General features: G+C 46.3%; 1 protein-coding gene across 1 annotated transcript in view; it reads left to right on the forward strand.

Moving 5' to 3' along the window:
- Positions 1-15,964, forward strand: part of Kiaa1549l (KIAA1549 like) — a 267,271-nt gene that overhangs the window by 230,144 nt on the left and 21,163 nt on the right. The window lies entirely within an intron of this gene.

Consider the following 15,964-nt stretch of genomic DNA (forward strand, 5'->3'; position numbering starts at 1 on the left):
GCGTGGTGGCAGGAGGTGGTGGCAGCTGGGCACATGGTGTCCACAGCCAAGAGCAGAGAGACATGGGTGTTGGTGCTCAACTCACTTTCTCCTTTTGTTCCTTCTGGGACACTAACCCTTGGGACAGTGCCACCTATGTTCAGGGTAGGTCCTCTCTGCTCAGTTAAGCCTTTCTGGAAACTCCCTCATAGACCCACTCAGGGTTCTATTTCTATGATGACGCTAAATCCACTCAAGTTGACAATGAAGATTAATTATCATGCAGATGTGGGGGATGACCCCTAGCCCAGAGCTCAGTCCCCAGCAGCTGATGAGGCCTGGGTACACCTTTTCATGTGTAGTGGGCATTTATTTGAGTGGCCGTGTGCTGGCAGGGCTGCCAACTCCATTTGTTACAGATGAACAGTGTCTCCTAGATGAAGGCCAAGGAATTGGAACAATTATTATGATAGATTCCAAACAGAAGGGAATAAAATATGATCTTCCCTGATGGTATGCAACAAGCCACAGAAACTCTAGGTCTCTAGGTAGTACTGTTCTCAATCTAAGCTGCTCAGGCCCAACTCCCTCCTGCTCTCCCAGCATATTTTGGCTTTCTAGAGACAAAGGCAGATCACAGGCATGGCCTGCAGTGATCTCAACGTTCCTGTTGAGGGTCCTGTCAGCTTTTAACTTCACTGGGAAACAAAGAGCTAGATTTGAGACTTTGCCCTTTCCTCTGAATGATTTTGTCCTTTGTTCTAGAAGCAACCTGCATGTTTCTCTCTTAACCAGCTTTTCTGTGTTGGTTCCTGTCCCCTCTGGAACTTTCCTACATAGTCCCCCATCTCGGCCGTTAGCTTCTTTCTCTCATTTCTGCCCATTAATTTATGCTGTAGTTACCTTAATTTGATATATAACCTTCAGTTCATTTGCAGAACTTTGTATTTTTACAGGGGCTTCCAGTCCAAAGGAAATAATCTGGTAATGGGAACTCGGACTCTCAGGGACAACCCAAGGCAGAGGGTGAGGCACTTGTGGTAAAGGAGCTATAGGTGAAGCCCTGATCTCATCAAGTTGGCAGCTGTCCAGGAAGATACTGACCTTACCAAGACAGAAGCCAGTTAGTAAGGTGTGGGGGAAGGGGCAGAAGGCGGAATTCTTGTTGACAGAGTTGTGAGGCAGCAGGAGGGATGTCGGAGTCACCTAGTGACTTTACCCTGAACCATGGCTCTGCAGGCCCAGGCCTTCTCACTTCCCACTGACAACTGACAGATCTTCTCATCTGCTTGCTCCCTTAGACCCCTGTGCTCAGATCTGTCTGTTCTTTTCCTGGGCTCCTACATAGGCGTCATCGCTTCTCTTGGACTCTCAGACCTGTGGCCTTAGGGTAGCCCTGAACTCAGTATGATCTCGGTTGTCAAAGGGAAGAAAGCCATGCTGGGCAGAGTTAGAAGACAGACCGTGGTGTAATACCATTAGGCTTCGGATGATGTCACTGGAGCATAGATGGCCCAGTAGGGTTGTACTGAGTTTTAGTGAAACAGCTTGGCTTTATAGACCAGGCATGGGGTATCTTTGGGTAAGGCTCCTGTCTTTAGCCATGGATGGGTGCTCCTGGCAAGGGCTGGCCTCTGAGGCTGGCAGCTGGAGATGTGCCAAGCAGAGAAGCAGTCCTAGTCCTCTAGTTTATTCTGTGCCTATATGCCCTTTGTCCTACCCGTGGCTCCCTGAGCCTTTGGGGAGCCAGTCAATGTCTGTCAGTATATACATGAGAACAATGCTGTTTGTACACCTGAGAACACTCCTGTTTGTACGCATGAGAACACTCCTGTTTGTATACGTGAGAACTCTTTTGCTTGTACACGTAAGAACACTCCTATTTGTACACATGAGAACACTCCTGTTTGTACACGTGAGAACACTGCTGTTTGTACACGTGAGAACACTCCTGTTTGTACACGTGAGAACACTCCTGTTTGTACACGTGAGAACACTCCTGTTTGTACGTGTGAAAACACTCCTGAGGATTCACTGTCCCTTCCACTGCCCCTCCCACTCTTGTGGAGGAGACAGAAACAAGGTCTAATGATACAGTTATGGCTAGCCTGGAACCCACTGTGCTGAGCAGGCTACCCTCCACCTCACAGAGAGATTGGCCTGCTTCTGTAACCCAAGCGCTGGAATTGGAGGCTTGTGCCTGGATGCCCTGCATCTGTCACACTTACTAAGTATGGTAAAGCCATTGCAGTCTGTGTGCCTTTAACTGATTCAAATTCAACAACACAGCCCTCAGAGAAAAATAAAAAGTAAACCTACTGCTAAAATAATACCTTTTATGTATATTCTGTTCATCTTATATGTGTAAATTTCTTTTTTCCTACTTTCAATAAGGCTATGCACAAGGCCATGCATGCAGTCCTGCATGGGTTGTTTAAGGGGTCTTTCAAAAGCTTAATTCTGCATGATTTTACCTTCTCTGCTGGCATGAGCGCCTAAGCCCCTTATGTGCAGTTCCATTGTCCTAGCTGGGTGAGGCTCTGGGAGGCTGTGGTGGTTTGAAAGAAATTGGCTCCCAAGGGGAGTGGCACTATTAGGAGTTGTGGCCACTGTGGGGTGGTCTGATTGTCCCTGGATGTCCCACTGCCCAGTCTTGTCTCTCTTGCTCACCACCACAAACTGGGCGACATCTACAACGTCACTCCCTCTGGCTGCAGATCCTCCTGGAATTCCTAGAGTTTTGAATCTGGATCTCGAATGTCTAGACTTCTGCGCTGTGGCTGAGTCAGCCATGTTCTGCCGCCTGGTGCTTCCACGCCATCACCCAACCCATCAGTTGCCACCCAAATGCCCTTCCCCAAGCATGTTGTGGCATGTGATTTCTTTGTTCCCTGTATTGTGTGCTCATCACCCTGTGGAGAGCACATCTCCTGCCTGCTTCATCCCAAGGTAAGACTTGGGGCTGGGTGGTTCTCACGTACATTATGTTGGACAGCATCCCTGGGTCTACCTGGTAGTGGTCCCCCCTCCCAGTCATGACAACCAAAAATATCTCAAGACATTGTTCTACATACCCCTCCAGGTAAAGACATTGACGTAGGCAATGCTTTCCGGGCTTACTTTAAATGTCATCTTGCCCACAATCTTTTCCAAACCCCCATGCCTGTCTATGGGTCTGGCTTAGATGGCCATCTTTTTGTTGTTGTTGTTGTTCCAGTAATGCCTAGTTCTCAGCCCACAGTCCCTGACTCCCACCCCCGGCTTCCGCTTGTTGGTTTATTTGTATTATTTCTCCAGTTGACTCTTCAAGGGCAGAAATCATGCTTTATTCATTCCTGAAACCTCAGCACTCAGGATAGGAGCTGGCATGCAGTAGGTGCAGTGTCTATTTGTTGAGCAAATGAACAAACAAGGGTGTCAACCAGAAGAGGTGACTCCTGAGCTGAGATTCACAAAGTGGGCGCATTTACACCTCTGACCCACACAAGCCCCGTGGAAGCTGTAAACCCATGCTCTTATCCGTAGTGAGTGGTGGTTATCAGTTCAGTTCTCTGGCTAAGAACAGCGGGAAACCCAATGCAACTCAAAACTGTTTTAAAACAAAAAAGCTTTAGTTACATAAGTCCAGGGACAGATTGATTGATATGTCAGCTCATCCCTCCACATTATACAGGGCTGTGCCCCCTTAGGCATGGGCTTGCTTCTCCCTGACAAGTGACTGCGTCAGTCCCAGCTGTCACAACTGCACCTTGCATTAACCAGGACTGCAGAAAAGTCCTTTCCCAATTATAAAACAAAGTTTATAATTTTTACTCTGACTGCGCCACCATAAAGTGGATGCCCAGTTCTGTGCCAACCATGCCAACAGCAAGAGCCAACACTAATTGATTTACCCCAGCCAGACCTAGCCAAAACACCCGACAGAGGTTTTGTCCCACCTAGAGGCCCAGAGTTGTACTGGTTTGGTTTGTCGACATGTCACAAACCAAAAACACCCGGGGAAGAGGAATTGCCTTGGCTGCGCTGTACACAATCTCTTTGATGCCACCTCTTTGAAATCCACCTCAGATGCACGTACTTCCAACTGAGCTTGGACTTCCCAAGCCCACAGTGAACATCTGAGGTACCACAGTTGAGGAATTGCTTCCATCAGATAAGCTGTGGGCAGGTCTGTGGGGCATTTTCTTGGTTAATGATTGATGTGGGAAGGCCCAGACCACTGTGGGAGGTGGCCCTGGGTTCTATAAGAAAGCAGACTGAGCCAGCCAGTAAGCAGCACTCCTCCAAAGTCTCTGCTGCAGGTCCTGCCTCCAGGTTCCTGCCTTGAGCCCTGCTCTGACTTCCCTCAGTGATGGACTGTGGTCTGGAAGTGTAGGAGGAGATAAACCCTTCTCTCCCCAAGGTGTTTTTGGTCAGTATTTTATCACAGCAACAAACCAAATAGAACACAGGAAGGGAAGGGACAGATGCCAAGGCTGTCACAGTACCCGCTGCTTGAGGAAGGCTCCTCTCTAAGGAAGGCCAGCACACTTCTTCGTGTGATTGTTTCCTGTCAGTCTCTCCTCTTTGGGTTGCCACTCAGGACACAGCCAGCCTGGGGTGATACCAGGGTGGGGAACCAGAGTGGTACCTCAGATGCTCACTGTGGGCTTGGGAAGTCCAAGCTCAGTTGGAAGTACATGCATCTGAGGTGGATTTCAAAGAGGTGGCGTCAAAGAGATTGTGTACAGCTGCCTGGCTTTCGCAAGGCTGAAGAGGAGGAAGAAAGTATCAGGGAGATGTGGGGACATAGCTACGAAACCGTGCTGACTCACGGGAGAAGACCTCCCTGGCCTGTAGCACAGCGCAGCCAAGGGGATTCATCTCCAAGTACAAAAACAAAACAGCTTCCCATGAGGCTTTCAGACTGACTCCTATTGAAACAGTTAGTATTCACCAGGTGACTGTGGCTTATCGATTACTCTCATTCAAGTTCACGAGCGATGTAGGAACTGTGCTCACAGAGTCTGGCGCTGAACTATAGCCTAGTTGTGTGTGTGAATTATGGACAGTTGCTTCACCTGTCTGTGCTTTCGTGTCCCATGTACACAATGGGAATGCCCGTGGCCCTGGGCGAAGGCTGGCAGAGCTGTGTGGAGGAGGTGGCAGGTGACAGTGGTTCCCATGGCTTTCAGAATGCACCAGTGAGTGAGTGCTGCTCTGTCTTCTGCCTCCTTTCCATCTCAGCCCCAGAGACATCTCCCGTCTTCAGGGGAATGTGTCCTGCACCAAGGAAAGAACTAACACTACCCAAAGGGAACCTCTCTGGGTGTGACGGGACGGGAGATGGGTTTGGTGATGGATTCCTGGGACCTTTTCCTGTCATTCCCTCCGGCACATGGCCACACCCCCAAAGGTGACCTCTGAGGTCACACTTTCCCAAACAGTGTGGCGCCTGGGATATTTTAACCTGCCCAGGACTGAACTCCCGCCATACATGAAGGACAGCAGGCTATGGGACAGAAACGCTGGCGCCTGCCCCCTCAGGCTCCTGCTGCACACTAGAGAGGTTTGCATAGGAGCAGGAATGACAGTGAAGACTTGGGGTGCCTTCGTCTCTCAAAGTCCTGTCTACGTGGCCTCAGCTCTCACTCGTTGGAAGATTAAAACTCAATGAAGAAGCTGGGCAGTGGTGGCCCACGCCTTTAATCCCAGCACTCAAGAGGCAGAGGCAGGTGGATCTCTGTGAGTTCAAAGCCAGCCTGGTCTACAGAGTGAGTTCCAGGACAGGCTCCAAAGTTACACAAACTCCATCTTGAAAAACAAAAAACTCAGTGAAGATACTCCATCCTGTCTCTTCAGCTCACCCAGAACACGGAAACCACACTGTCTTCTTCTCACCTTGCAGCCTATATAATGGCAGTGGTCGCTGGAATGAAATGTGAAATTTTGCAGGCAAGAAGTCTCCAAGGTCCTTCCTTTGGACCCCAGCCTGTGCTGACAAGGGCCCGTCTTGCTTTACTGGTAGAGACCCGTTCGAGAAATGGGCTGTAAAGTCCTCTCCACTCCTGCGCCAGCATCCCACAAAGCCCCTGAAGTTTGCTTTCCAGAAGTAGCTTGCTCAATATATCCCTGCTTCCGGTGAGGCAGGCAACGTGTGGGCCTGTGAGATCCAAAGCACGCGTTAAATGGGGAGAGGTGGGCTGCACTGTTTTGTGTGAGCCCCAGAACCATGATTAGGCATAAGGAAAAGAGACAGCCAGCCAGATCCACTTGTCATGGCTGTGGCCCATCTTAGCAACCATCACCTCCAGCCTGCTCCTGGGCCCTTGCCAGGTGGATGTGGAATATGTAGAGACTGTTCTCCTGGCAGGGTGGAGCTATGATTAACAGCAAGCAGACAAGCAGAGGGGCTTTTCAAACTTTTGGATTCTAAATGCAATGTCAGGGTGAGGGCAAGTGTGGAAAGCAGAGGCCTGTAAGACATTCCTCTACTTTGGAGCCTGTAACTGGGATTCTAGAGTACTTGCTCTTAAAGGTCCTTCAGCCCCATTTAAAATAAGGCTGCCTAGTTCTTCTAGAGCCGTGGAAATACCTTTCAAACAGATGTTCTCCAGGATTTTACAGCTGTTTTTGTGCCCTTTCATTCAAAGAGTATTCATTAAGGTCTCACTGTGTGCCACTTGGGAACTCAGCAGGGAGCATGGCAAGTTCCTGGCCTCCAGGACCTTGCAGTCCAGTAGGAGAATAGAATTAAAAGCACAAAGATGGACAGGGGCATGCCAAAGGGACACTGGAGAGCCAAGAAGCAGGGACTGACCTTAATATCTTAGCTAAGGGTAAAGGTCTATGGGACAGTCACTTCTGAGCAAGGACCTCAAATCAGAAAGCCACACACATTCGCCCTGGGGAAAAGCGTTCCCGGCAATGGACAGCAAGTGGAAAGGCCTATGGGAAGACACAGACTTGGGAAGCTCGGGAACATCAATACATGAATAGTGTGAGTCCTCTTAGGAAGGGCTCAGCCTGATTCCATCCTCTCCTCCCATTTCTCCCACTCCTAACCCATCAAGTCCTGTTGCTCCTTCTCCGGAATGTCTTGAAGTCACCCATGCTGTCTTTGCCAATGAGCACCCTCATCAAACTCCTGCCGTCTCTTCTCGCCTGGACTATTGCAAGAGCCTTCTATGTAACTTCCCATCAATTCCAGCCATGTTTCCCTCCTACTTTGAAGTCTCTAGGTGTTTGCAGTTGTCCTTTGAGGATAGCCCAACCTTCTTACCATGGCCTTTGGGACCTTGTGAGAGCAATTGGGACTTCAACCACAAGGTCATGTCTTGGTTTGCCAGAGCACAAAGTGGCGTCAACAATAGAAGTTTACTTCCTCAGAGTCCTAGGGACCAGATGTCTTAGGTCAAGGTGTGGGCAGGATTAGTCGCCTTGGTGTGCAGATGGAAGTCCTGCTGAGTGTCATGCTGTCTTCCCTCTGTAGATGTCTGTGTCCAAATGTCCCCCTAGGAAGGACATCTGTAGTGTTGGTTTAGGGCCCACACAAATGACATCATTTTACCTTGATCACCACTCTGAAAGACTCCCCAAACAGGATCCCATCATTTTGAGGTCCTGGGGAATACCACTGCAGGGTGTGAATTTGGGGGGTCACAATTCATTCCACAATGTTTCTTTCTCTGTTGCACATCCTGTAACTTCTTTCCTACTTTAGGGCTCTTTCTTACGCCTCCCAGTGATGAGTTCATAGCCAACCACTTAGCCTTCGGGTCTTTGGAACATCACCTTCTCGGGCAGGCCTTCCTTGGTCAGCCCCTTCCAACCAGCTATGCTGTCCCAACCTACTTTGTTTTTGCCTGGTGAAACTGATACATAGTAAAGTATTCAGATCTGTGGTAAATATGCATACCCTTCCAACCAGCAGCCCAATCAAAATACAGAACCTCTTCCTCTCTCAAACACACCCTCCCAAGAGAGTTCCCTACCTCTCCTTCCAGGGGCAACCACCTTTCTGATACCCCCCACCCTTCTTCTTTCTGAACTTGGATACATGAACTCTTCAGTTACATACTCTGGGTCTGACTTCTTCCCCTCAAGATTTGCCTATCTTTGCAGTATCAGTATCTTGTTCTTTGCTATGACTATTCTATCATCTAAATCCAATGCTATCGGCTTATCCGTCGTCCTACTGTGGGATATTTGGGTTGTTTGCACTTCAGAGCTGGTATGAAAATTCCTCTAAGAAGTTAGCTACGTCGTGAGCATGTGTTCTCATATATCTCAGAGGGTGGGTATTTAGGTCTGACGCTTTCGTAAACTGCAGTCAGACTTAGAAGGCATGGAAATCTTTTCCCTCTCGTAGCCAGGATTATGCAGTCCTCCTCCTCTGCCTCATCAGCATATGCCGTTATTAGACTATTTTATTTCTCTCATTCTACCAAATTTGAAGTGGCATAATTTTCCCAGTTCCTGATGATGTATGTGACCATTGGACATTTTGATAATGCCTTTCATTGAGATACCTTTTAAGCATATCATATCATTTTTAAATTGGAAGTCTCTTATTCATTTGTAGAAGTTATTTGTATATCTTGAACACAGACCCTAATATTTCCTGCTAGTCGAAAACTTGTCTTATCATTAGTGTATTTTTTCCAAAAAAAAAAAAACTGTTTTTATTTTTGAAGACTTAGGGCTACAAATGTTCCCCAAAATCAAACAGTAGGACTAAGTTTATGAAATAGTTTCCAGAAACTCTTCAGGGTCCCTAGCAGAGCTACAGTGTCCCTCAAGCTTGTTCCCACGGATTTCAAAAGAAACTGAGGTCAAATGGATTCTTGGTCACTGTGTAGGCAGCCTTGGTGTGTGGGACTGGCTTGCTCTTTGGAAAACAATGTGGAGGACTGGAGAGTTGGCTCAGTGGTAAGTACTTTTTGCTCTTTCAGGGGACCCACATGGTAGCTCACAAATGTTTGTAACTCCAGTCCCCGTGGGTCCAACTCCTGATCTCTGTAGGTACCAGGCATGAACAGAGCACATACACACATGTATAGGCAAAATACTCATACACATAAAATAATAAAGTAAATAAATTCTTTAAGAAATTTTAAAGAAAGAAAATAACATGATAAGAACTGTAGGTGCTTGTCCTGTGTGGCCACCGTAAGTGCAAGACCAGTGTCCCCTGTGTTCAGGGGAGAAAGAATGGTTTCAATTTCTTCTATGGGTTGTGATATATACCATATAAAAATCCATAACTACCCCAACCTTAAACATATGCATATTCTCTAGGCCAGTAATTCCACTTGTATAAATTTAACCTATGGATAAATTCGTGGCCAAATGCAAAGTTTAATCACAAGGATATCTTTTACAGCTTGCTTTATATAGTGAGATATCAAAAGACCATTTAAAACAGTGGGCCGTTCACGCTAACATTTTTTGTTGTTGTTGTTGTTTTCATTTTTGTTTTTCGAGACAGAATTCTCTGTAGCTCTGGAGCGTGTCCTGGAACTAGCTCTTGTAGTCCAGGCTGGCCTTGAACTCACAGAGATCCGCCTACCTCTGCCTCCCAAGTGCTGGAATTAAAGGTGTGCACCACCATGGCCCGGCTGTTCACTATAATCTAAAACTCCATAATATAGATATTAAACTATTTAATGTTATTCTTTATGAGTGCATGTTTATTGACAATGTTTTATATACCATTTATATATAATAATATATAGATACATGAATGTGTATTTTTTTAAAGCCTTACATGGGGCTGGAGGGATGGCTCAGCAGTTCAGAGAATTTGCTGTTCTTCCTTCACCCACATCAGGTGACTTACAGTCACTTGCACACTCCATTTCCAGGTGACCTGACACCCTTTTCTGACTTCTAAAGCACCTGTATGCATGTTATATCCTCACATAGACATGCACACACATACACGTAAATAAAAATTAAATCAACTTTTAAAACTTTATATGTTTATATCCATGTTTACATATACATGTATGCTTATTTTCTGTTTCTAAAATCATAATCCAGACATTTCATTCTGAAAAAGTATCTAAGCCAAAGAACTATGCTAACAATAATAATTTGTAAATATCTCCAATCGTCTACTCATATGTTTCATACATGTGATATCATACTCAGTGGTTATGCTGGTTAGTGTATGTCAAGTTGACACAGCTAGTCATCTGGGAAAAGGGATCTCAACTGAGGAAATCTCTAAGAGACTGGCCTATAGCAATTCTGTCTAGTATTTTCTTAAGTGGTGATAGATAAGTGGAAGGGACCAGCTTACCATGGGAGGAGCCAGGCCTGGGCAAATGGTCCTGAGTTGTCTAAGAAAGCAGGCTGAGAAATCCATGGAGAGCAAGCCAGTAAGCAGCACTCCTCCTTTGCTACTGTTCCTGCTTCCCAGTTCCTGCCTTGAGAGCCTGGCCTGACTTCCTTCGATAGTGGCTTGTTATGCAAAGCATAAGACAAACAAACCCTTTTCTCCACAGTTTGATTTTGGTCATGATGTTTTATCATAGCAATAAAACCGTGACTAAGACTGTGGTCCTTTTTAGATTCCCCCAACTTCTCTCCTTCGTATACCATGGCTGCTTTTGCTCTTCTCTAGAAAAAGAAATTCTACTTTAAAAACCCTACAATCCAACTGGGCAGTGGTGGTGCACACCTTTAATCCTAGCACTCAGGAGGCAAGGTGGGCGGATCTTTGTGAATTTGAGGCCAGCTTGGTCTATAGAGCTAGTTTCAGGACAGCCAGGACTACACAGAGAATCCCTGAGTCAAAAACAAACAAACAAAAGCCTACGATCCACACCCCTCCCTTCTCTAGTTTGCTGCCCCATTTCCTATTCTCTATCACAAAAGTCAGAGAATTTGATATCAAAGTATGAACCCTCTCTAGAACGGATGCAGCTGCCATGGCCAATATGTCATTATGTATTCTGACTGGGGTTGAAGGTTAGACTGTTAGGCATGGGCAGTATGTTGAAAGTGTTCCAGAATTTATGATCTGTGTCCTCTTTTGTATGCATAGAAACTTCTGGAAGGGCATGTATGATGGTCACAATGTTAGCTGCAGTTATTCTAGCAGTTGGATTACAAGGGATTTTAATTTTCTTTGTTTGGATCATCTCTGTGTTCTTATTATTATTATTATTATTATTATTATTATTATTATTATTAATTCCTTGATTGTCTTTTTCTATTTTTAGAATGTCTCTTGGAGTATATCTTGATTAACTTATAAAAATAACTTCTCAGGATTTTTTTCAATATGAAGTTGAGAAGCAAATATGCTAGCTTTCAAGTTAAATGGGCTTAAAAATACATTCTTTATCCCAAATTTGGCTCCAGACAGACACTGTACTCGAGCCAGCCATCAGCCTATATAGGGAGACTTTACTTCTGATTCTCAAAGCATAAGCCAGGTTCATAAGTGATCATAAGGGAAGGGAAGGGGCAAGGACCAGGTGTCTTCGTTAGGGTTTCTATTGCTATGAGAGGACACCATGACCATGGCAACTCTTATAAGGAAAACATTTAATTTAAGGGGCTCACTTACAGTTTCAGAGGTTCAGTCCATCGCATGGCAGGGAGCATGGCAGCATGCAGCCGGATGTGGTGCTGGAGGAATGGCTGAGAGTCCCACATCTTTCAGGCAACAGGAAGTCACCTGAGACACTGGGTGGTATGCTGAGCATAGGAAACCTCAAACCCTGTCCCACAGTGATACACTTCCTCCAACAAAGTCATACCTACTCCAACAAAACCACACCTCCTAATAGTGCCACTCCTTATGAGATTATTGGGGCCAATTACATTCAAACTACCCTACCAAGTAAGCCAGCGATCATGGCCTCCCTCATCTGAAAATGGACACAACTGTTATATGTCCCTGTGAGGCTAAGCAAGGCAACACATATGGTAGACTCCTCACAGGGCCAGCATATGTGAGTACTTACTCTGTGGATTTCTTTCACTTAACAGCCAATCAGTGACTTTAGACACGCAGCCCTGAGCTGAGGGGTATGGTTGTCATAACTCATTAGATAAAGATGGGGCCCCAGAGGAGTGGCCCATCCACTGAGGAGCAAGTGGTATTCATTAACTGCTTATTGTCAGGTTTACTGATAAACACTTTCATTTATATACTGATGCTTTTATCCTATGATCTCTGAGATAATCTTAGCAATTACTGTATCTCTGTCCTTGTCTCAGAAGTCTATTCTGGCTTTGCTCAGAACACACACCTACCAGGTGGTAAGAGATCTATTTGTATATGTACAATGGATAAGGGCTTTCTGACTTTTCAATGCCTCAGTTTGCTCATATATACACTAAAAATAATCATACTCATTAATATAGCATGGGTTATTGTAAGAGTAAGAAGAGTCAGTGCATACAAAGTTCAGAGACCAGTGCCTGGCATGTAAGCCGCTCATCACTGACAGCTGATATCATTGCTGTTGTTACTTGTCTCTCCTGTAGGATACTCCTTCAGGGCCAGGTCACAGTTTTATTAATTGGTGTATTCGTAATAAAGCCTAAAAAACAACTAAGGGCTGAAAACAGTAATTGTCCCCTGAGGAAAAGAAACCTATGACTTATGCTGCAAGCAGAGGGCATGGAAGGTGTTCCCTTCCTGAGTGGACATCAGATGGTTCCAGGGACTGGTGTTAAGAGGAATGTGGCACTTCCTAGGGCTGTTGGGATTCAAGAGATGGTGTCTTAGTTAAGGATTGTATTGCTTTGATGAAACATTATGATCAAAGAAACTTGGGGAGGAAAGGGTTAATTCGGCTCACACTTCCACAGCGCTGTTCACCATTGAAGGAAGTCAGGGCTGGAGCTCAGCAGGGTAGGATCCCCGGAGGCAGGAGCTCATGCAGACGCTATGGAGGGGTGCTGCTGACTGGCTTGCTCTCATAGCTTGCTCAACCTGCTTTCTTGTAGAACCCTGGGGTTACCAGCCGAGGGTTGGCACCACCCACAAAGGGCTGGGTCCTCCCCTGCCAGTCACTAATTAAGAAAATGCTTTGCGCCGGGCAGTGGTGGCGCACGCCTTTAATCCCAGCACTGGGGAGGTAGAGGCAGGCGGATCTCTGAGTTCGAGGCCAGCCTGGTCTACAAGAGCTAGTTCCAGGACAGGCTCTAGAAACTACAGGGAAACCCTGTCTCGAAAAACCAAAAAAAAAAAAAAAAAAAAAAAAAGAAAATGCTTTGCAGTTGGGTCTCATGGAGACATTTTCTCAATTGAGGTTCCCTCCTTTCAGATGTCTCTAGCTTGTGTGAAGGTGACATGAAACTAGCCAGGGCAGATGGTAAATGCCAGACAGTAGTTCAGTTGAACTACAGAGAGCAGCATCCTGAGTCCCAGGGAGTCCATGCAGCTTGCCCATGTGTCATAAAGAAACATGTAATAAAGAAAGCGGACCTTCCATCTTAACTTCAGACACACCCCATGGGGAACTGGATGGAACTTCTAAAGCCAGATCAAGTCTCAAAATATTATTGAATGCCAAGTGCCTTATGGTGACCTCGTGAGAAATGGAAGTGCCGTGGGGGGCAAGACAGACATTAAGCAAATATAAGCGTATCCAGGATAAGCGGGAGGGGGTGGGAGTTAATCTTGTTTCCATCTGTGGAAAGACTGAAAGCCAACTGAGAACTGGGGCAGAACAAGAGTCTTTGACGGTCGTGGGCCCTGACACTGGACACTGAGAGTAAAGGAAGCCCCTGAGCAGGGTAGAAATCCTGTGGTAAGAATCAAGAGTTGACTTCTGCTGGGGCAATACAGTGGCAGATGGCAGCAGGAGCAAAGGTAGTGCTATCCCTCTCTAACCCAGCTCAGAGAGGTGCCCCGCCCCACTCCTGCATTGCACAGCCCCACCCCAGGGATCTTCCAGAGGAGACAAAGAGTAAGATATGCTACCAAGAAGTGCACTCTTGCCCTGCCTAATGCACACTATAAATTCACAGAAGGACATATTCTCTCTTCTGACTGCAGATGCGTAGCTCCGCTCACCTCAGAGCCATTAATCTCTCACCTGGGCGTAATCTGGCGTTAAGCATCATTATGTATTGGGGAGATGGAAGATGTGGGGAGGAAGACCATGTGTGGGTAGCAACCAGCATCGAGAGTCTGTTCTGTTCCGTGGGATATGCCCAGGGCAACACGCCCACTCAGGCGACTTTGAGCCAATTATTTAACTGCTCTGGCCTCAGTTTTTCCTTTAAAGTGGAGCTTGACTTAAAGACCCCGAGGTGTTGAACTTCAATTTCAAATGTTCTCTGCATTATACAGAAACTTCCTTTTAGGCAAAATCTTAACAATTAGATTTGCTGGCCTTCAGAAAACCCACTTTCCAGACAATGATCAGATCACAGGTCTTTCTCTAAGAGTCTCAGTGGCATGACATGTCCTTGTTTAAGATATAATTTTATGTCGTATCCTATGATCTGCTTTTGGATATATTAAAATAAATAATAATATTTGAAATTTCTTACTACAGTTGTTTGCTAATAAATCTAGTCTTGAAGGTACATGGAGAGCCTTAATCCTGATTTTGAACTACCTACAAGTCCTAACTCTAGGTAATAAGAGTAAAAGAAAGGTCTGATTTCTTTTTTGTGCTGCCTGTATTTTTAATTTCTTCACTAATGTGTATGTACTAATTCAATACTAAAGAAAAGTGAACGCGCTTTAAAAACACCATCCTAGTCAGGGTCACTACTGCCCCGATGAAACTCCATGGCCAAAAGCAAGTGTGGAGGGAGGGTTTATGTGACTCACACTTCCATGCCCAGTCTGTCATGGAAGGAGGTCAGGAGCTCAGACAGGGCAGGAACCTGGAGGCAGAACCGATGCAGAGGCCATGGAGTAGTGCTGCTCACTGGCTTGCTTCCCCTGGCTTGTTCAACCTGCTTTCTTATAGACACCAGGACCACCAGCCCAGGGATGGCTCCACCCACAATGGACAGGACTCTCCCCCATCAATCACTAATTAGGAAAATGCCCTATGGGCTTGCCTACAGCCTGATCTTATCAGTCATTTTCCTTAATGGAGGCTCCCTCCTCTCAGATGACTTTAGCTGTGTCAGGTTGACATAGAACTCTTCAGTGCAAACTTGAATACATCACAACTCTGACTTCTGTGACCTTCGAGAGCAGGACTTCCCTGTGCGAATGAATTCCCTCCTGATATCTTCCTGCAGTGTCTATTTGACACAGCCAAATGCCTCGTGCATAGTAATTCAAATTCATGAGAACTTGCATGAGTAACAGCAGTCATGGTGATGGGAGCGCTGATGATGGCGGCTAGCGGGTCTGTACCCTGTGCGCTGTTCTAAATCTTCACAGAGACGTTCACTGAATCCTTGCGCGGCCCTCTGAGGTGATGCATCGTCCTTTTACAAATGAAGAAGTGAAAAGAAAGCAGCTTCCTGGCTGGGACATCTCTAACGCCCTCGTTTTTAGCTTCTCGGGGCAGCTTAGATCTGGCCCTTGCCATGGTAGCTACTGAGGGGCAGCGGACTATATCGCCTGAGCCGTCCCTTGCTCCTGCTTTTTGCATTCTGAACTCTGTGCACGGCCGCCATGACAGAGTGAGCGCTTACATAGAACTGGTGAAGAAGGAGCCCTCACAGGCAACCCGCAGAGCAGGCTGTACAATCTACTAAACACACCTTCAGCAACAGGCGAGCTAACTGACTGGAGACCTCTCTGGAAGCTAATGAGATCCTGTTGTGTAAGCCCCTCAGTTCTGCCCCTACTCTCTGAAGGGTGGGTGCAGATGAAGGAGAGTGTTCTAGAGAATAGCTCACACTCTGAACAGGCATCAGAATCTCCTCATAGGCTGCTGGGCCCCATTCGGGGATTTTCGTTCATGTCGTATTATACCTGTAGATCATCTGTGCATGAGGAAGACTGTGTTGCTTTGCATGATAAATGGAGTCAGGAAACCAGGAATTCCCTAACCAGTGGCTG

Source organism: Arvicola amphibius, chromosome 5 (genome assembly GCF_903992535.2).
Source record: "Arvicola amphibius chromosome 5, mArvAmp1.2, whole genome shotgun sequence".
In the NCBI taxonomy this organism is placed as follows: Eukaryota; Metazoa; Chordata; class Mammalia; order Rodentia; family Cricetidae; genus Arvicola; species Arvicola amphibius.